This window comes from Homarus americanus, unplaced genomic scaffold, assembly GCF_018991925.1.
Source record: "Homarus americanus isolate GMGI-L3 unplaced genomic scaffold, GMGI_Hamer_2.0 scaffold32583, whole genome shotgun sequence".
Taxonomy (NCBI): domain Eukaryota; kingdom Metazoa; phylum Arthropoda; class Malacostraca; order Decapoda; family Nephropidae; genus Homarus; species Homarus americanus.
Genome location: NW_024713129.1, coordinates 24,692,857 through 24,715,539, shown reverse-complemented (window position 1 = coordinate 24,715,539; position 22,683 = coordinate 24,692,857). Strand labels below are relative to the sequence as shown.

Below are 22,683 nucleotides of genomic sequence, written 5' to 3'. Positions count from 1 at the left end.
AACCCTGTGGGACACCACTATTGGTAGAGAAAGAGCGAGAGATCGATCCCTCGACAACAACTGCCATGGATCAGTTCTCAAGGAAGCTAGAGATGAGAAAACAAAGTGGAGGAGAGAAACCATAAGAAAGAAGTTTACAAACAAAGACTTGTGCCATACCCTGTCAAATGCCACGAGGGCAACGATAAAAGTTTCCCCATAATCCCTAAGAGAGGATGACCAAACTGGTGATCCGACAAAAGAGAAAGGCGTTTACGGTGACGGAGAAAATGGACATTTAAGATAGTTTCGAAAATCTTAGAGAGGGGTGAAGTTAGGGCAATGGGGCGATAGTTAGAGGGATTGGAATGGTCACACTTCTTCGGGATGGGCTGAACCAAGGCATGCTTCCAAGAAGGAGGAAAAGTTTGGGTCTTAAGGTAAAAGGCGAAGGAGGCGAGCAAGCACAGGGGCCAGAACTTCAGCACACTCCCTCAGAACACGAGGGGTTATTCCGTCCGGTCCATGCGCCTTACTCACATCCAACCTGGATAACACACCAGCAACCCTACGAGTGGAGATTATAGGAAAGTGCATAGGTTCAGTAGGAGAAGCAGTGGTAGGATGGATAGAGTTGGAATCGTCTCAGGTGGAGTTAGAGGAGAATAAAGTGCCAAAGAGATTGGCTTTGTCAGGGGGAGAGTTGGCGCTAGAGTTATCAGGTCGGAAAAGAAGGAGTGCAGAAGTTATTACAGATGTTTTTGGTTAAGGACCAGAAGGATTTACTAGAAGAAGAATTAGTCAGGACAGCGGTCTTTCTTTCTATAAAATTCCTCTTGGCCCTACGAAGAATAGCCTTACAACGATTCCTAGAAGTAATGAAAGAGGAGTGGGTAACAGGAGAAGGAGATAGTTTCGTAACTTGATACTCCCTATCTCTCTCCCTGCAAACAAGAGAACAGGAGCGATCAAACCATGAGTGTAAAGTGAAAGTTTTGGTTGAAGATTGGATAAATGCACTCATACCACCCTGTATAACCCCAGCAATGCTGTCAGCACATCCATCCCAGGGAAAGTCATAGAAGAATTCTCTCAAGGATTGCCGGTTTGCCCTCCGATAGTGCCATAATTGGCGTTTAGAGGGGGGGGGGTAGGTGGTCGTGCCCAGTTTGATTTAATAGAAATAAGATTGTGATCAGAAGACCCTAAAGGAACAGAAATTTAGTATGAATAGTGTGAGGGGTTAGAGGTAAAACAAAGATCAAGAATGTAAGTAAGTTGATATTGACGATAAGGAACACGTGTAGTGTGTTTAATTATGTGTTCCAGATCATTAAGTAAGAAAAAGAGAGTGCCTCAGCTCCACCTGGGTCATCCCTTGCAGAGCCAAGCCACTCTCTGTGATGTACATTGAAATCCCCTGGCTAGAGGATCTCGGTGTTGGGGTGTGTGGAAAGCAACGACTCGTGGCAAGAAGTGAGATAGTCAAAGAATTCCAAATAGTTGGTAGCGTTGGAGAATAGTATACTGTAGGAAACAAAGAAATGTAGTCATAGTTGGTAGAGATATTTTTAGCCAGATGGCACCGTAAAGAGAAGTTTCAAGGTCCGTGAGTCGAGCTATAGGTGTACGTGAGTTACAGTAGGCGCATACACCTCCCTTAGAACGGAAAGAAGTATAAAGGTTGTAGTTGGAGACTTGAAAAGGTTTGGGTGAAGCTGTTTTGGTCAGTTGAAGTTCAGATAGTAGTAAGAGGTCGGGGAAAGAGGTTGATAGATGATACTCCACAGATGAAAAATTGGATCCCATGCCGTGAATGTTGGAAAAATGTAGTGTGAAAAAAACCTATCCTCCAGCAACCGCGGTGACGTGAGTTGAGGCACCAGTGCAGAAAGACTCGTCTACTGAGGTACTGAGTCAGTTGATATTAACCATTAGGTTCATGGTATACTACTGTAACAAAATACCGTAAATGATAATTAAAAATAATTGCAGAAAAGAGCGCCACGTTATAACCTTGAACGTTCATGTGAATCTTCGCCATAATAGAATGCATCTTCACTGGATTCATAATTTGGCGTAGCAACGATTCACCATGACTCTTAAGAGGTCTGTGAAATATCGCAAGAAAATTATTTATGGCTTCTTTATCACAATTTTCAGTGTAAACAATTTATGAAAGTGAATCTTGCTGTTTTAGTTCTTTATTTCCGGTTGTTATACCATCAGGATCATTAATGAAGTTGTTGATAAATATAGATAAATATTCCTTAAGTTGTCAGTTGTCAAAATGATCGAGAGGTATTGTTTGTGTACTGCTCAAACGTTCTGTCATGCATAGTACTGTATTGGCTGTGTGATCAGGGACAGAGAAAACGTTGGAACGAGTGAGAAAACGACCAGATTCATGAGAATCTAATCTAATTTAATGATCCTAACCTGACTCATGTAAATTAAGTTGATTGGTAATTGTTTTAGGCGGCTGGTAAGTTATTTCTACACCGGCTTCACGCACCCAAACAAATTAAACCAAACATATGTGTTTTAGTACTTTTACTTAAGTATGGATTTCTAATACTTTTATTCCATTGCAATTGAAAAAAAACACAAAACACAAATCGTTACTCGCTACTTGCCTCAAACAAAGAGTTTTAATGTCTGTGGCAACCTAATAATATATGGTATGGTCGTAGCCGTGAAGGGTATGGTGTGGGTGGAGGGAGACACCACGCGGTCACATACCTTCAGGTCTCGTGAGATGAGGTGAGATGACGTCAGGTCAGGTCAGGCGGCAGTGGCCATGACAGCGGACTTTCCCTTTGATCTTCTTGTGTCCATTAGCACCTTAACCATCCACCTCACCTAGCTTACCCTCTTATCTGCCCCCTATCGAATCCCCTCTCTTAAGAACATAAGAAAACAAGGAGTCTGCAATAGGCCGGTTGGCCTGTGCATGGCAGCTCACAGATAGGGGGTCTGGCTATACCTTCTTGTGGAAGGGTAAGCCTGCTGCGGAGAGAAACTGCATTTATGGAGTTGGCTTTGCCATCCGCCAATACATCCTACATAGGCTAACTGAAATGCCTGTTCGGGTCAACGAGCGCCTCATGACTCTCCGAGTCCCACTGAATCACTCACGTCATGCCATTTTCATACGCCCCAACACAGGATGCAGAGGATAAAATCATGGCTCACCGATAGAACGCAGAGGGTCAGCGTAGATGGTGTTAAATCTGAGTGGGGCCGTGTAATCAGTGGGGTTCCTCAGGGGTCAGTACTAGGCCCACTCTTGTTCATAATCTACATAAACGATCTAGATACTGGGATCAGCAGTGACATAAGCAAGTTTGCGGATGACACCAAAATAGGGCGGCAGATTAATTCAGGGCAGGAGGATCTAAATAAACTGCAGGGGTGGTCTGAAAAATGGCAAATGAAATTCAACACCAGCAAGTGCAGCGTACTTAATATTGGAAGAACAAATACTGTCAATGTATACAGCCTTAACAACATCAACCTAGAGAAGTCGACTTGTGAAAGAGACCTAGGGGTCCTTGTAAGCCCGGACCTACGGCCTAGAAAACAGTGCGTTAATGTTCGAAATAAGGCAAACAGAGTATTGGGTTTTATATCTAGAAGTGTAAGTAATAGGAGTGCAGAGGTCTTATTGCAACTATATATTGCGCTAGTCAGGCCGCACCTCGATTATGCGGTTCAGTTCTGGTGCCCTTATTATAGAATGGATATCAGTTCACTAGAGTCGGTGCAGCGAAGAATGACGAAAATGATTCCGGGACTTAGAAACCTTCCATATCAGGATAGGTTAAAGAAACTAAATTTGCATTCCCTAGAAAGACGAAGAGTGCGGGGAGATATGATAGAAGTATTCAAGTGGGTGAAAGGAATCCATAAAGGTGATATAGATAAAGTTCTTATAATATCCGAGCAACGAATTCAAGTTGGATAAGTTTCGGTTTAGGAGGGAGATAGGAAGGAACTGGTTTACAAATAGGGTGGTGGACGAGTGGAACAAGCTTAGCAACCTTGTAGTAAGTGCTGGAACGCTGGAAAGTTTCAAAGGGAGGCTGGATAGATTCATGGATGATAGAGAGTGGTAGTAACTCTCGACAGGAGCTGCCATGCACAGGCCAACCGGCCTATTGCAGACTCCTTATTTTCTTATGTTCTTATGTTCTTATGTTTTACGCCGACCTTGACAAACTGCTTACCTCTATCTCCAGAGAAGCTAAGGTTGTGCTCCTAGATGACTTCAATGCCAGAGTTGTCAAAGATGCTGACATTTGGCAGGGAATCATAGGGAGAAATGGACTAGGAAAGTGTAATCCTAACGGCCTACTCCTACTCAGCATGTGTGCTGCACACAACCTCACTAACACCAATACCTTGTTTAGGCTGTCCGACAAGTTCAAGAGTTCGTGGCAAGACCCATGATCCAAACACTGGCATCTCATTGAATACATCATTGTCAGAGAAAGAGATCGCCGAGATGTCCTCATCACCCGAGCCATGCGTGGCTTATACCACTGCAACACTGATCATCAGCTCGTAAGAGCCAAGCTCTCATTTCACGTTGCCCCAAAACGGCGAAGGCAACAAGCCTCCAGAAGAGGTTTTAACACTTAGCATCTGGAGGATACAGTGGTAGCACACGGTTTCAGAGAGCAACTTGAACATGGGCTGATAAACAACCCGACAACAAACAAACCAAATCCCACCAGGACTGGTTTGATTAAAATGACCCGGAAATCAATGTACTCGTTGATGATAAAGGTGCTGCTTTAAATGAAGGGCAGAACAACCCTCAGTCTCAGACCAAAGTTGATACCTTCCTCTGGAAGAAAGTGGCGGGCCATCACGAAATACACAATCTAAAGAACGACTGGTTTAAAAATAAACCATGTGAAATGCAAAAATTGCAGATCAACACAAGAAGAGCAAATTTTAAATTTCACCAAAACATTTTCTAGGCCAATCACTCATGGCGCAGACCCCCTCTGCTCATCCAACGGTAACTCCCTAATTAAAGATGAAGAAGGCATCCTTCATTGCTGGAAAGAGCATTACTATTCGCTGCCCAACAAAAACACCGATGTGGATGTGCTGACTACCCAGCAGCTGACCCACCTCAGCTATCCTCCATCCTTGGATGAGGTAGCTACTGCCATCAAACAGAAGAAGAACAACAAAGCCTCAGGGCCTGATGGAATCCCAGCCGAGGTGTATAAAGCAGGACCTCTACTTACCAGCCGTTTCCACTCTCTCTTGGAGAATATTTGGGAAAAGGAGGATATCACCCAAGCTCTTAAAGACGCCTCCATCAACAATATTCATAAGAACAAGGGAGACCGGTCAGACTATAGCAATTACCGTGGATCTCGTTGCTGTATATAGCTGGCAAGATTATCGCCTGAGTCCTCCTAAACAGACTTCTTCCTGAGGCGGAAAACTTCCTCCTAGAATCTCAATGTGGCCTTAGACCATCACGTGGCACCACTGACATGATCTCTCCTGCCCGTCAGATACAGGAAAAGTGCAGAGAACAGCTTCGTGACCTGTACATGGCCTTCATCGATCTAACCAAGGCCTTCGACTCAGTCAACAGGGAAGCACCATTGGTGGACCCTCAACCGTTTTGGCTGCCCACCAAAATTCATTGCCATTGTGAGGCAACTACTCTATGGCATGACCAACAGTGTCCTGCACAATGGCACCCAGTCTGAGTTCTTCCCCATCCAAATGGGGGTAAAACAAGGATGTGGACTAGCACCAACTCTCTTTTCCATTTTCTTGGCTGCCTTCCTTACTCGTGCCAGTGTCAGTTTAGTCAGAGGGCGTGGGGGGGTCGAACATCCAGTACCGGATGAAGGGTCTTTTCAACATAAGACAACTCCAGGCAGGAACAAAGGTACTGGCCGCTTCCATTATTGAATTATAGTATGCATACGACCTCACCCTTGTTGCTCACACTGAACGCGACCTACTGGTCATCATGAACACCTATACAGATGCGTATGTACACTTCGGCCTTGAGGTGAATGTATGCAAAATTCGGATTCTCTTTCAGCCTGCCCCTGGTTCAACCACACCTCCACCATCCATCCAGCTTAACAGTAGTACCCTCTCTAATGTTACCCACTTTCAGTATCTTGGCTCCCACCTGTCCACCACCACCGACATCAATGAAGAGATTCAACATCGGATCAGATGTGCATCTTAAGCCTTTGGCAGACTTTGTACCCGTGTCTTCAGCTATAGGGAGCTGAAATTATCTACAAAGTTGCACGTATATCGAGCAGTGGTCCTCCCCACCCTGCTATATGGCAGCGAGACATGGGTCACATACAGGAGGCACCTCAAAGCACCAACGTAGTCTATGTTCCATCCTCCGAGTTCTCTGGGAAGACAAGTGAACAAATGCCAGTATTCTTGCTGACACCAACTGTAGGAGCATCGAGGCTACAATTTTCCGTGAACAACTACGTTGGGCTGGCCATGTTACCCGCATGGACAACAGTAGATTGTCAAAGCAGCTACTCTACAATCTCCTAACGAATAGTAAATGTAACGCTGACGGGCAACTGAAAAGGTTTTAAGGATAGTCTTAAGACAAACCCGAAAAAGTGCCAAATCGACCCCCTCACCTGGGAGATGATTACGCCCGTATTATTATACAACATCTTCCCTTGAAGAGGGTCGTCGTGTTTCAACCTGAGTTTTAAACTAAATGAGTCCTGAGGGACTCTGCAGTACAGTACTTAACGGGGTGGCGTGGCGGTAAAATTAACTAATTCCGAGGAAAAGAAACTATTCGTTGCCTCTGGCTTGTCCTGGTCAGAATCTGCGAAACTACCGTCTTCAAGCCTCAGGTCCGATACGCCTACTCACGTTTTTAATTTCGACTTTGCTTAGCGGTAAAACGCCTGTCTGTTTGACTTGACCTCGCTCGCAATCCTCCTGTCCTGCTCATAATTTGTCGTAACCCACGTGGCGATTTTTTTTTTTTAAACTTTGCCGACCGCCGCATGGTTCATGTGTAGCGGTCTCCTTGTATTCCTGGAGGCACTGGGCTTGGTCTTGGGTATATATTTATCGATCAAATGGTTCACTTTACTGGCTATGATATTCAGGGTAGTGTCTGTGTTTTTATATCTTAGTGAGTCAGGCCAGTGGATACCCCTCACCACCTCCCTCATCCTGTCGTAATTACCCTTATAATATTTGAACCTTGGCCTGGTTTTGTCATGAACCAAATAACAGTTAAATCTGAAGGACTACGTTACGTGGTGACTGGTGCCAGCGGAGGCTAGATGTTCCAGCTTGGCCACCATACCCTCCTCGTTAGTTATGATGAGGTCCCGTGGTCTGGGTGTTTGCTCCCTTTGTAAAAAGTCGGACTTTTAACATGTTGGTACAGAAAATTGTCTTTCGGGGTTTCTACAAAAAGAGTAGCGGGGTTATTAAGGTTATTTGGCGTGGTTTCATTTCTCCAGCCGATGTCGCCATAGTTAAAGTCCACCATGACAAGGAGGTGGCCAGGGTTGAGCATCGTTGTGTTTGATAAACTTCATTAAGTAAGTCTCTCCCCTTTAATTTAATTTTACACCACTTTGATTCTTCAAAAACATCCTCTCCCTCTACCCTCACCTGGCTGGCTCTAAGGTTTTGCGTAGCATAGATAACCATACCCCCTCTTGCAAGTTGCTTGAGAAAGGTCCGTAAATGAGTCATATCCTTCTATATTGAACTCACATTCCTTCGGGTCGATTCTCCTGTTCTTGTACAACAGTTCTATAACACCTACTATATCGTACCTTCAGTAGCTTTTCAAACTCCTCTCTATTGATCTTGGTAGTGACTCCGGCCTTCCTCCATTCTCAGCAGCTGCAGCGTTTACTAAATACTTTTGTATTTTCTGGGGTGTGGTCAGAGATGGTTTACTGTTATGCTGTACTGGTGATGCTGTACTGGTGATACCGTTTACTGTTATGCTGTACTGGTGATGCTGTACTGGTGATACCGTTTACTGTTATGCTGTACTGGTGATGCTGTACTGGTGATACCGTTTACTGTTATGCTGTACTGGTGATGCTGTACTGGTGATACCGTTTACTGTTATGCTGTACTGGTGATGCTGTACCGTGATTTGCGTACTTGACTGCTGTACTGGTGATACCGTTTGCTGTTTTGCTGTACTGGTGATGCTGTTTGCTGTTTGGTTGTACAGGTGATTTGGTTTACTGCTTTGCTGTACTGGTGATGCTGTACTGGTGATGGTGCTTACTGTTTTGCTGTACTGGTGATGCGGTTTACTGCTTTGCTGTACTGGCGATACTGTACCGGTAATACTGTACCAGTGATGCTGTACCGGTGATCGTGTTTGTTGTCTTCCGTGTACTGTGAGGCGAGGAGATGCCTTACTACTCTGTCCACCATCACCTGAATGCAACACAACTCTCCCCTCCTCTCCCCCCAGTTCCCTCCATCCCCTTCCTTAATTTCCTCCTCCCTCCCCCTCCCCAGGCGTCATCCATACCTCTCCTCAGTCACCCTATTTTCCCTATCCCAGCCTCAATCCCTCCTCTTCCTCCTCCTTCACTCAGCCACCACCCACCACGCCCACCTCCCCATCCATCCTCACCCTATCGGTCTCCTCTTCCCTCACCCAGCTGCCTCTCCGCCCCCCCCCTCACCCAGCTGCTTCTACCCCTCTCACCCAGCTACCTCCCCTGCCTCTCCCTCCCTCACCCATCCTCCTCCCAATAATATGAAGTAATATTTGTTCCTGTAATTCTTGTCATATATTCATCAGAGCGAACACAATCTACTTCCCGTGTGACAGATTCAGGTAGGGGCAGCACGCGCAGCTCCTCACCCTCCTCTCCTTTACGCATCACCGTGGCATTGCTCAGTCTTCCTTGGGCCAGAATTCAAAGTGAGACGGATCTATTGAAGGATTGGCACCCCAGCTTATTTCTCATGATGATTAAACACCGTAATGCTGTCTAGGGAGTTGGGTTAGGGTAGGTTAGATTAAGTTAGCGTTAGTGGGATTACGCTTCAAGTACTCTGGAAATTCGATAATCCTAACCTCCCCTCTCTTGCCCTCCACGCCCACTGGTATAAACTATATACCATAGGACAGTGGTCTCAACCTTGTGGAAGCTCTGGGCCACATTTAGCATTGTAAATATAGTGGAGGGCGCCACAACTTTGGATCAACATTCAAGAAAAAATATCATATATACTGTACAGTTATTTGCAGTTTTACACGTCTAACTGTTACTTGTTATATACTTTTACATTTACTCTTGGACAGGACGTGTGTATTTAACCCAGTGAGAAGGCTGGCTCTCTCTCTGGGCCCGGTCTGGGGTAAATAGACACGACCTGTACACGACAGTTGTATCAAGTTATTACATATTTTCATTAATTTCACTCTTACAAAAAATCACAAAATAATTATAAATTTTCTAATAAACCCTTGCGGGCTCCATAATACGGTTCCGCAAACGCCATGGCTCCCGCGAACTACAGGCTGGGGATCACTGCGGCATAGCGGGTGAAACACACATTCCGTATATGAGTTAAATCATAAATATTTTTCTTGGATAATTGGGGTAAATTTCAGAAAATTTCAATGTGTGCGTGTGCATGTGTGAGTGCGCGCGCGTGTGTGTGTGTGTGTGTGTGTGCGTATCACTAATCGGCTTGAAGACTAATGTCACCACTCCATAGGTACACAGGTAACCGGGGAACCTCTCGTACATAGACTCATGATATACTCGTATATCATATCGACTAACGTTACAAGTGCCAGTCAGTTCGTAGTTGTATTATAACAGGAGAAAACAATGAAGCACTTTTACTTTTTAGCATTACGGAGCAGTTCAGTTAATTCTCCCAGTGTGTTGTGTGTCATCTGGGGAAGGAAAAGTGCGGACGTCATGCTAGGAGATGCCACGCGGGGGAGAGAGGGAGTGAAGGGGGGGGAGAGGGAGTGAGGGGGCTAGGGCGGGAGGGAGGGAGGGTGTGTGTTATGCTTATTGTCTACCAGCTGCAGTGTACACCTGCTCGGCCCAGGTGGTCGTATGGCACCTCCCTGCTCCTCCTCAACCACTCCTGTTACCACACACATACAAATAAATAATTAATCTCTCTCTCTCTCTCTCTCTCTCTCTCTCTCTCTCTCTCTCTCTCTCTCTGTAACCTAACTTAACCTAAATTAACTTCCCTAAACAAACTTAACGTAACCCATCCTAAATAACCATCAAATCACACTTAATCTAATCTACTAAGTTAACCTAAGATAAGCTAACTTAGCCTAACCAAACTTAACCTAACTCTTTACCAATAGGACCATAGCCTTCCCATGCCGTTATGTTGTCCACTTTAGTGTTACCATTCACTGACTGGAAGAGTTACCAATCACTGACTGGAAAAGCTACCAATCACTGACTGGAAAAGCTACCAATCACTGACTGGAAAAGCTACCAATCACTGACTGGAAAAGTTACCAATCGCTGACTGGAAAAGTTACCAATCGCTGACTGGTTAAGTTACAAATTACTGAGACAGTTACCAATCACTGACTGAAAGAGTTACCAATCGGTGTCTGGAAGACAGTTACCAATCTCTGACCATGTGACAGTTACCAATCTCTGACTATGTGACAGTTACAAATCGCTCACAGTTACGTTACATGAGTCTTCGGTCAAATTCCGTCACTGCAGTATTACCCCACAACGTCTTAATAATGTTGTGAAGTAATTACGTTACAGGAGATAGTTGCTGCACACTGCCGTAGTTTAGTGTAACAAACAATGAGTGCTGATTGCAACCCTAACGGATGAACGGACGGACTGACGGACGGAGCGACGTTGTAAACCCGGCGACGGATACTTTCATTTTGTGTGTTGGGGGAGGCGGTGCCCTGCCGCTCCTGGTCTGTCGCCTTAATAATCTCTTGGTTGGTGATGTGATGGGGTGTAAGTGACGGCCAGTAGGCCTTGACCCCGGCCCAAGGGATCAAGATTAGGACCCATTAGTTCTGACCCATTAAGGTGTATTGAGAGTTGTTCTTGTGGACTATTTAATCTGTGTGAAATTTAGATTATGTAAGTGAGGTCTTTTGGACTACTGATATCAATACTGCATTTAACTATCATTGACACCAATGGTTTACCGAGGCAACTATTGCCTTACTATTGTCACCATTACACACCCATGGTTAGCGTTACACTACCATTGTCATTGTCACCATTATATTACCATGGTCAGCGTTACAATACCATTTCACTATTTTTAATGGTACTTTATCATTGTCAGTGCTGCACTAGTATTGTCAACAGTGCACTACCAATGTTACCATTGCCATTATTGGGCTGCCATTGTCATCACTAACGATGTCATCACTGCACTACATTTGTGGCCAATACACCACCATGGTCAGTGTTATGCTACCATTACCACCATTGCACTAGTACTATCAGCATTGCACAACCAATACCACTACTTGTCTACACAGGTCAATATGGCTGCCTGTACAAAGACACAACTAACACATCGATCCTCCCATACAGTATATTGGTGAATACATGGCAGTCAAGTCGAGCCATGTGACGCACGCAGCCTTGAAACTATACTAAACAGTCGGCAGGCCCGATGAACCTTGGAAACAAGTAACCTGATGAATTCAGTCTCCGAACTACCATCCGTGATGTGCGATGCAGTTGTAACTACACTGGGTGTAGGCCTAGATTGCATGCATTCCGTAAGCCTTTGGTCTTCATAAGGTGTTACTGAGCGGTGTCTCTACACCAAGGTGCCTTCCTCCACACACCGCTTGATCCAATTGTTAACAGTGTTTGTGCTTACGGTGTATCTCTCTGCTATCTCTGCTGAACGCACACCATTCCTATACTATAAAATCATAAATCATCTCATTTCTCTTGTAGTCTCGTGCCTCCGAGTTGCTCTGATCATACTAGGAGAGGTGCGGTCACGGGGATTAGTTGTAACGCAATATATATATTGGGTTTGCTCGACTATGGTTCTCATATAGAGGGATCAGTTACGATACACACAAGGATACTCGACACTGGTAAAGGTTCGTGTTACATAAACTGATAACATGACAATAGGAGAGACGAACGTCTAAATCGTCATTAATGTATCCACATTTGGGTGACTCATAAGTGCACACGCCATTGAATTGCATATTATTTTTTAATTCCAACATATGTGTCAGTTTTCCTCGTCTAGGATGGTAAAGTGACCTCGAATATTTCGAACCACCATTCAGTGAACATCAGACACACTGGGATGATACTTGTATCTTCGACTGTTTAAAAGGTGACGATACAACACGCACAGAAAGTGGAGAAAAATAGACAGACATAAATTAAGATTATTGGAGAGATAGAAAGATGAAGAAGGATATAGATAGGTTGAGATGATAAAGGAAACAGCAATAAACGGATGACACAAACAATTATGAGGATAATATTATCAGGAGGTGTTTGTATGTCTGTGTGTGAGAGAGAGAGAGAGAGGATCAACTCTGACTTAGGTCCGTTGTGTGTGTAACTGCTACAAGCAAGACACACGGCCGAGGGAGGAAGCGGGTATCCTGGAAGTGTGTAATGTTTCCAGGAAGGACTGTGAGAGCTGTGTTGGTCTGAATGCTTTCAAATGATGTGCGTGTGTGTGTGTGTGTGTGTGTGTGTGTAGTATACGAATAATAGAATAACACAGCAATAGAGAAGGTGTGACCAAAATACTGAAATGTACTAAATTATCACTAATATATGAGACATTAAGAAATATTACCTCATCACCAACATCTACTGAGTCATATAAGTTATCATCGGCAAGACACAACGTTGAATAACACCCAAAAGGAAGACGAACGAACACACACACACATGATGATGGTGATGATGATGATGATGATGGTGATGATGGTGATGATGATGATGGTGATGATGGTGATGGTGATAATGATGATGGTGATAATGAAAAAGAAGTCATGTGATAGCAAATAAATACAAACAAGAACATTAATAAATATAAACACATAAAACACACACACACACACACACACACACACACACACACACACAGTAAAAAAAACAAAACACGCTTTACGATCGAACGGAAAAATACCTCTTACCAGCACCTGTTTTGTCTCGCCACAGTGAAGGTATTTTTTAGGAGAACTTTTAAATCTTAACTGTGTGATGGATTTGGTGTTTTAAACTCACCTCAACACCTGGTTTGTTTTTTATAGGTTTATGTTTTACTTTTATTTCATGTTGAGAAGTTAGTTACAGTAGCTGCTGGGTTTTTTCAGTGAATTTAACTGAATTTGAGTTAAATAATGTAATTTAACCTAACTCAGTAACTTAATTTGGCCTAAATCTTTATCAGTTACTAAGTCTAATCTACAACTAACACTAATAGCCTAATCTAACCTAACCTAACTTAACTTAACTTGATTACCAATATTAACCTTGCCTAAATTACGCAACCTAACCTACCTTACATCACCTAAACTATATTACCTTAACCTAACTCAAATTACATAACCTCATGTAACTTGAAGCATCAATCAATTAATTAAAGTAGAAATCCCCATATCTGAGGGTTGGCGACCACAGTCCTCCGCTCTAAACATTCCCGGGCTGTTTTCTGCCGTCCCAGACTCTGCCTTCCCCGGGCTCTCCTACCCTCAACTTTGCCCATTAATATGTCTGTTATTATTCACTCATCCCTAATTATGTGACCAAAATATAGTATTTTCCTTATTCTATAAATTTCAAGTAATTCTCTTGAAATTTTAGCTAATCTTAGTACTTATATGTTTTCTTGTCAGTGTCGCTTATATTTATCAATCGCCTATAACACCACATTTCATAGGCCTCCAACCTCTTCCTGATGTTTGCTGAAAGTGCCCACGCTTCTGACCCATACAACAGTCCTCACCGTATACAGGATAACATTTCAGCAGCCTTTTTTTCTCAAATTGAAGTTGATGTCCCCTTTCCAATAGGTCTTTTAGATTATTAAATGAGGTTTTTGCTTGACCTATTCTTGTTTTGATTTCATTCGCACATCTACCATTACATAATTACTCAAATAACCCAATTTAACCTTACCGAGCTCAAATAATTTAATCCAATGTAAACTTAAAATTACATAACGTTACCCATTAACCTAACCTAACCTAACCTAACAATGGGAGAGTCCTACATACGAGCGACCCCTGACCTTATTACCTGCCTTATTACCGTGCCATGTTGTGTTGTGTGATTAGCAGGAAGGGATCAAGGAAGTGTTTATCGTGTTCTTCTTTACACACACACACACACACACACATCACTGCAGTAAGAGTGGATGGCTGACAGATGATGCACATCTCACAGGCAAATAGACGCACATTTCTTCTGTTAAATCGTCATACAGGTTTACACTGATTGAGTCTATAAATAAAGAATGGAAGTTCATAATATACATACACAATGCATAAACCGTGTAGGTATATAAACGATGTATTGTACGTACAGTGCAGGTGTAAAACAGTGGTGAACAGTAAGTCGACTCCACCAAGGGTTGCCAATAAAGCCATCTTATTCTAGTTGGGTCCTCTGCTTAGGTTGGGGGGACTAGTTAATGAAAATTAATCTATAAAATACGATGTGTATAATTAGGGTTAAATATAACGAGAACAGCATTGCCCTTAGGTTGTCCGAGACTACTGGATCAATTCTAAAAAAATGTGTCAGGAGTGGGATTCGAACCCACGCCCTCAGAGAGGACCAGAATGCCCATGTCCCTTCTATAGGAAGGTAAGTTACCTTGAGTCTGGCGCCTTAGACCACTCGGCCATCCTGACATGAACAATGAGGGAAAAATCTTAAATAAAATTTTAACATTATACAGGTACTTTTTCAAACGGTTATATCATATTAAAATCTCTTGATATGTCATTTCCACCCATGTTTAAATTAATGTATGATAATGTACAGCATAAATTTAGAGTTAATATCTATTAGTTGCCAAGCACGGAACCCTGTATTTTCTTATTATTATTATATCGGGAAATAGAGAAAAAGTAAGTATGTTTTATTAAATAGCTCTTTAAGTGGAAATTTATAATTTTAGATTTATTTTGAATTCTTTATTTCCCTTAGATTTAGTCAAAATTCTTAAGAAATCCATTGTGAACCAATCAGCGGAAGTTTGAATGTCACGTGATACTTGTGAACCAATCAGCGGAAGTTTGAATGTCACGTGATACTTGTGAACCAATCAGCGGAAAACTTGTGAGCATGCGCAAGGTCCGGAGTTTGATATAAGCAGTGTTGTAAGATGGCGTCTTTTGTGAAGGTTGATCCTCGGCGGATTGTTGTGTAATTCAGTGAGTTTTTGAGAACGAAGCCGGTTACCTTCTTCAGTCAAGTGTCCAAGGTGTGATTCAGATTCAGTATGGTGAAGACTGGCTCACTCAGTATTGCAGTAAGAGACACACCACTACCCAAGGTAAGTTGTTTACACACTGTACCCCCTCCCCCTGCCCCCGCCCCCTGGCTATGAAATAAGTTAGGTCATTCTGGTTTCTCTGGGCAGGAAGTTTTGTGTCGTTAGTCTTTGCGTGGGTAAATATTCGTTTAATGGCTGGGGCTCTTTTTTGTTACGAGAATAGTTTGTGCGTGTGTGTGTATTATGGTGTTTTACTCAAATCTGACCTTCATAGTTTTGGACATAAAACCTACGTTTATCCGATGTTTTTTTTTTATGTGTTTTGAACGATTCTGACCTTCATTTCTATCACAAGTGACTCGGTATTTTAGTTTGACAATCTTGGGAGACCCGTGGGAAATCGGGGTTAATGGGAGGGGGGGGGGCGAGTAATATGCTACAGTATATTGTATAAATGACCAAAGTTGGCTCGGATTTTCCGTTTTTAACAGGTAAAGAAAAGCTAAGTTTTGGCAAAACATCATCAAATTCGAATGAATTGCACCAAAACTCACCAGAAAAACCAAGGTTTCATCTTAAAATCAGTTTCTGTGCTAACCTAACCGAACCGAAATCGCAGAGACGAGTGATTTTCAACGGAAATGAAGGCCATAATAGTTTGAAATTCATCAAAAAACATCGTAAAATCATAATTTTGTTTTGCTAGCGGAGTGGGGCGATTAAAATAAAATTTGACAATAAACAGATAAAATACACACACACAAAAAAAACTTCTCATAAAAATTTCAACATCCAAATCACTGTTGCAACCTAACCTAACCTAACCAAATACGAAAATCTTGCCGCAGCCATTAAACGAATATTAACCTTTGCGTGTTTTTACTTTGCAATTTCCATCTACTTCAAAGCCCCGTCCACTTGGTGCAACCAACATTGGTGGTAATTGAGGGGGGGTCATATTTTCATAACTACTCATTTCTGTCCGAAATGAAGGTCAGATTCGTATATAATACGATGAAATACGCAATAAAACCCTATTTCCCATAGTAAATTATAAATATTTACCAAAAGAAGAAAAAATATATATCGTAGTTGCTATACTGTAGGTTGACGGACGCTGTGTTAATGGTTAGGTTAGGTTAGGTTAGTCAGAAAGAAGCCCATCTCAGTAACTATCATTGTATAGTCCTCACCACGCATGCCCATTAGGTTACAGTACCAATAGACATGGACGTTTCCCATACGGCTGCCGTATGTGTGTGATATCCTGTGCCAAAATATATTACGTGTGTGTGTGCAGCGGATGCCCGTCCCAAGAGAGGTCACAGCGTCAGGTTGAAGAAGCAGCACATATTCAGAGAGGTGTCAGGTTTTTGTTTTGTTTTTGTAGCGAGAATTGTAAACTCTTGGAATAATCCCCTGCCAGTGTGTTGTGACGGGACCGAGCGTGAGCTCAAGACCAGACTTGACCAACACTGGAGCAGGTACAGATACATTCAGGAGCCAGAACTTGCCCAGTACTTGACAACAGTGTGTAACAGAGACGTGACCAAACGCCCAGGGGCTAAAGCAACCAGATGAGCGGCGAAAAGGATAAAGTAAAGTGTGTGTGGTGGGGGGAGGGGGAACCCTCGATGTATAAACAGTATTCAGCAAAGGTTGTTTGAGGGACATAGAGGGTCAACCCATACCAAAGGTGTGCGTAGAGCGAGTTGCCGGGGTGAGGAGTGTTAGGGTGGACAGTGTAAAGGTTTTATTTATTTTTTTTTTTTTACGGGGATTAGCCCACCCGGGCACAGGTCACTGTCCCACATCAGGGTCCGGGGGGCGAAACTTTAATAATAATAATAATTCATAGTAAATAAAATTTATAATAAAAAGTGAAATAAAATATTAATGGTAATAATAATAATAACAACACTCTGATAATAATAAATACAAAGAAATGCAAGAATGAAAGAAATCAACAGTGAGAAATGCTATAGTATATGTATGTTGTTTTGTCATGTAATAGAAACAATTGAGACCCTACAATTGTGTGTAAATGAGGCAGAAAGTCAGATCAGCAACCTGGGACTTGGTCACAATTTTCGTGATGCCATATGGCAGCAGGGTCTACCATTAGACAACACATTATGCTGCCAATATCTTCCCAGGCAGTAGTACCTCCCTGTTCGGTAGCTGCCTACTACTACCCACTACCTACTACTAGGTGAGGAGTGTCAGGGTGAACAGTGTAACGGTGAGGAGTGTCAGGGTGAACAGTGTAACGGTGAGGAGTGTCAGGGTGAACGGTGTAACGGTGAGGAGTGTCAGGGTGAACAGTGTAACGGTGAGGAGTGTCAGGGTGAACAGTGTCAGGGTGAGGAGTGTCAGGGTGAACAGTGTCAGGGTGAGAGTGTCAGAATTGAGACAGTGTAACAGTGAGGAGTGTCAAAGGTGAACAGTGTCAGGGTGAGAGTGTCAGGGTGAACAGTCAACGGTGAGGAGTGTCAGGGTGAACAGTGTAACAGTGAGGTGTCAGGGTGAGGAGTGTCAAGGACAGTGTAACGGTGAGAGTGTCAGAATTGAATAGTGTTAGGGTGAGGAGTGTCAGGGTGAACAGTGTTAGGGTGAGGAGTGTCAGGGTGAACAGTGTAAAGGTGAGGAGTGTCTGGGTGAACAATGTTATGGTGAGGAGTTTCAGGGTGAATGGTGTTAGGGTGAGGAGTGTCAGTGTGAGGAGTGTCAGGGTGAACAGTGTTAGGGTGAGGAGTGTCAGGGAGAACAGTATAAAGGTGAGAAGTGTCAGGGTGAATAGTGTTAGGGTGAGGAGCGTCAAGGTGAACAGTGTTAGGGTGTGGAGTATCAGGGTGAACAGTGTCGGTGAACAGTACTAGTCAAGAAATTACCAGGGACAAACAGTACTAGAGTAAAACAATACCAGGAGAACAGTACTAGGGTAAACAATACCAGGAGAACAGTACTAGGGTAAGCAATACCAGGAGAACTACTGGGGTAAACAATGAGGAGGAACTACTGGGGTAAACAATACCAGGAGAAAGAGTACTGAGATAGTAATACCAGGGAGAACTACTGAGGGTATACAATACCAGGGTGAACAGTACTAGGGTAAACAATACCAGGGAGAACTTCTGGGTAAACAATACCAGGGAGAACAGTACTAGGGTATACAATACCAGGGAGAACACTCTAGGGTAAACAATACCAGGGAGAACTTCTGGGTAAACAATACCAGGGAGAACAGTACTAGGGTAAACAATACCAGGGAGAACAGTACTAGGGTATACAATACCAGGGTGAACAGTACTAGGGTAAACAATACCAGGGAGAACACTACTAGGGTAAGCAATACCAGGGAGAACTTATGGGTAAACAATACCAGGGAGAACAGTACTAGGGTAAACAATACCTGGGAGAACACTCTAGGGTAAACAATACCAGGGAGAACTTCTGGGTAAACAATACCATGGAGAACAGTACTAGGGTAAACAATACCAGGGAGAACAGTACTAGGGTAAAGTACCAGGGATAACAGTGCTAGAGTAAACAATACCAGGGAGAACAGTACTAGGGTAAACAAAACCAGGGAGAACAGTACTAGGGTAAACAAAACCAGGGAGAACAGTACTAGGGTATACAATACCAGGGTGAACAGTACTAGGGTAAACAATACCAGGGTGAACAGTACTAGGGTTAACAAAACCAGGGAGAACAGTACTAGGGTAAACAAAACCAGGGAGAACAGTACTAGGGTAAACAAAACCAGGGAGAACAGTACTAGGGTATACAATACCAGGGTGAACAGTACTAGGGTAAACAAAACCAGGGAGAACAGTACTAGGGTAAACAAAACCAGGGAGAACAGTACTAGGGTATACAATACCAGGGTGAACAGTACTAGGGTAAACAATACCAGGGAGAACACTACTAGGGTAAGCAATACCAGGGAGAACTTATGGGTAAACAATACCAGGGAGAACAGTACTAGGGTAAGCTATACCAGGGAGAACAGTACTCGGGTAAAGTACCAGGGTTGTCGTCACTCCGTACTGCCGTTAATGAAAGTGTTCTATTTTCTTTTTAAGTTACTTGTTATAGAAACCAAAGCATCCGATTTGTTCTCATTCTCACAGGTTAATAGAACATCTAACCTAACCTAACCTAACCTAGTCATACCCAACCTAATCTAACTTATCCTTACGTACCTAACCTAACTTATCCTTACCTAACCTAACTTACCCTTACGTACCTAACTTATCCTTACGTACCTAACCTAACTTATCCTTACCTAACCTAACTTATCCTTACGTACCTAACCTAACTTATCCTTACGTACCTAACCTAACTTACCCTTACCCAACCTAACTTACCCTTACGTACTACCTAACTACCCTTACCAACCTAACTTACCCTTACGTACCTAACCCTATAACTTATCCTTACGTACCTAACCACCCTAACCTAAATTACCATAACCTAACGTAGCCTAACCTAATCAAGTAGGTTGGTGTAAGGTTTGGTTACACCAACCTACTTAACACACACACACACACACACACACACACACACACACACACACACACACAACACGCGCACACACACACACACACACACACACACACACACACACACACACACACACACACACACACACACTACTAAGTTTATAAAACTCTCCATGCTTGAGCTATTAAACACAGGACAAAAAATACCTCCAGAAATTAAAATACACATTTATAAGTAGTATCAGTAAGCCAAGCCACATAAGAGTTCCTGTAGTAATGCCCCTGTATTTATGTATCGTCTCACTGTATTTACGTATCATCTCTGTATTTCTTCATTCCTTCATTTTATAAGTATCTATATAAGCATTAATGTTCAACATCTGTAAGTCACTTCACTTACAATACTGGATTATTATACTCAGGAAGTGAAATCGCAGCCATTATGTTGTACTGTAATAATATTTATGGCCCCCGAGGAGGTACAGCTGGTGGTGGGAGATTACGGTGACGCTGTTCTTCCTCGACGCGATTCTAGTGATGTCGGTAACTGTATTGAAATTTTGTTGCAAGTTAGATGTTTTTTGGTGTAAGTTAATGTTTTTGGTACAAGTTAGATTCTTTTGTAAATTAGATGTTTTTTGTTGCATTTTAGATGTTTATGTTGGAAGTTAGATGTTTTTTGTTGCAAGTTGGATGTTTTTGTTGCAAGTTGGATGTTTTCGTTGTAATTCAGAGATAATATCAAGAGTTACTCGTTTAGGTCCATGTTTATTTTGAATAATGTTTTGAAAATTCTAAAATATCTATAAGTTATTAGTTTTTAATATAAACATATATACGCAGTATATATTTAACCTCTTCACTACGGGGGTTAATAAATTATCTCCAGTAAACTTTTATAAATATGAAATTTCCCTGAAGTTTCCCAATAAAAAGTTTTCGACGCAAATATCGGACGAAAGTATAAAAGTCGGCGAAATCGTTACTGAAAATATCAGCTGTGACCGTAGTAGTGGTGGTAAAGTACAAATATTACTGAGACCTCGTGGTGACCTTCTGTCTCAGGTGATAGTGCTCCGGGAGGTGGGGAGGAGGCCTGGTGATCATTAAGGTGTGTGAGTGACAGTGATCAACAGGAAGTCTCACCTGCCATACACCTTGTTAGTGGCTTAAATTCTGACACACCTGCCCTCATACCTCTCTCAGCCCTCCCTCACCTTTCATCGTCCCTCTCTCCGACCCTCAGCCCTCCCTCACCTTCCCTCAACCCCTTCCCCAAACTCTTCCTCACCTCCCTCCTCCACGCCTTCACCTCACCCTCGAGATGTGCCAGCCGTTAGTGACCCTCCCTCCCTCACTGCCTCAACCAAGAACATAGGGAATGAGTCATGCACTGTGTTAGGAAAAGAAACTCGTGAGTTACTGAACTCTCTAATAACTAAGCCTAGTATACCCTTTCCACACTAACCTGGCCCATAGGCCCCGCCCCTCCTCTATACTAATAGTTGATTGGTTCATACAGAATTCACACTAAATGTGATCACAATTGGTAAGCAGACCTGTTATTATTTAATATAAAGTTAATTATCTGAACTATCAAAATGCAAATAATTTCAAGGCATTAGCATTTAAGAGAGGGTGTTAGAAAATTTTAAATATTTATTATAAAATACACGTTTATATACTCTCAGTCCCGGGGAGGTAAAATGCTCTGGAGAACCAATCAGCTATTTGTATCTATAGACGAGGGGCGTGGCTTAACGGCCAGTTTGGTGTGGAAACACTATAGTATACTGTAGATATGTAACGAGAGAGAGAGAGAGAGAGAGAGAGAGTTTTCGTGACCTTACTGACCCCTGTAGCCTGCGGTGGGGAAATATGAAAGTACTGTAGTGCTCGTGCTTGTTTATATATATATATATATATATATATATATATATATATATATATATATATATATATATATATATATATATATATATATATATATATATATATATAATGTATGTATGTACAGTATGTCATGTAGATCCACAATGGAAACGTGGATAAGATAAATCTTGATAAAATCACACAGTTGTCTTTAATAAGAGAAAGCTAAGGTGCTCCATTGTTTCCCTGTTCCCTGTGTGATTTCATCATGATGTATGTATGTATGTACTGTATGGATGTACTGTATGTATGTACTGTATGTATGCATGTATGTATGTACTGTATGTATGTACTGTATGTATGTATGTATGTATGTATGTATGTATGCCTATGTGTGTGTATATTTATGTGTGCGTATGTACGTATATATGTGTTTTTTCGTGTGCGTATATGTTTAACGGTCAGCACGCTCGTTTCCCAAGGCAGTGGACCGGTGTTCGACCTCCAGGCAGGGTGGAATTACGGGCAAGATTCTTTACGCCATTTGCCTCTGTCTACCCAGCAGTAGTGGGAACCTGGATGTTAATCGAGTTGAGGATCGTGTTCCAGGGTAATAGTTAGCCAGTGCATTTGGTGAGCTGTCCGGTCTTCTCGGACTATTCCTTGACACTGGGTCATGCAACTCGTTAACGCAGGGTGTGGTTGTTGTGTTAGAGACAGCTTTCAATCCTTAAGTAAGGTTATATTTAGATTGATTAGATTATGTTAGGATAGGTTAGATTAGGCGGATCATATGAAGACTTCCTCCTCCCCCCCCCCACCC

The 22,683-nt window shown here is 42.6% G+C and overlaps 1 protein-coding gene and 1 non-coding gene across 12 annotated transcripts in view; both read right to left on the bottom strand.

Moving 5' to 3' along the window:
• The window catches only part of LOC121869582 (mucin-5AC-like), a 49,642-nt gene that overhangs the window by 7,620 nt on the left and 19,339 nt on the right, over positions 1–22,683 (bottom strand). The gene's annotated exons all lie outside the window — the stretch shown is intronic.
• On the bottom strand, positions 14,778–14,893 carry Trnal-caa. The gene is made up of 2 exons: positions 14,856–14,893; positions 14,778–14,822 (listed from the first exon to the last, which is right to left on the bottom strand). It is a non-coding gene; the product is annotated as a tRNA-Leu (tRNA).